Here is a 285-nt window from a genome sequence, read left to right on the forward strand (position 1 = left end):
CTTTGATGCAATTCATCCATCACTTCCGAGTCCTTTTCCCCACCACCCTCTGCTGCCAGGCTCCCTTCACTGGGTCCTGTGCAGCCAGGGCCGTCCTTAGGATTTATGGGGCTCTAAGCAGTATTATTAAACTGGTGCCCCTATGCCGGATGGCAGCCCAAGCTCACAGCCTGGTGGGGGAGGGGAAGGAGGGATGAGACAGCAAAGGATAATGAGATGCCCGGCCTGCCTCATGGTGGTGGAGAGTCACAGTTCCCCGCAGAGACTCCCATCCCCTCCCCCTCA

The sequence above is a fragment of the Chelonoidis abingdonii genome, chromosome 24 (genome assembly GCF_003597395.2).
Source record: "Chelonoidis abingdonii isolate Lonesome George chromosome 24, CheloAbing_2.0, whole genome shotgun sequence".
Lineage (NCBI taxonomy): Eukaryota > Metazoa > Chordata > Testudines > Testudinidae > Chelonoidis > Chelonoidis abingdonii.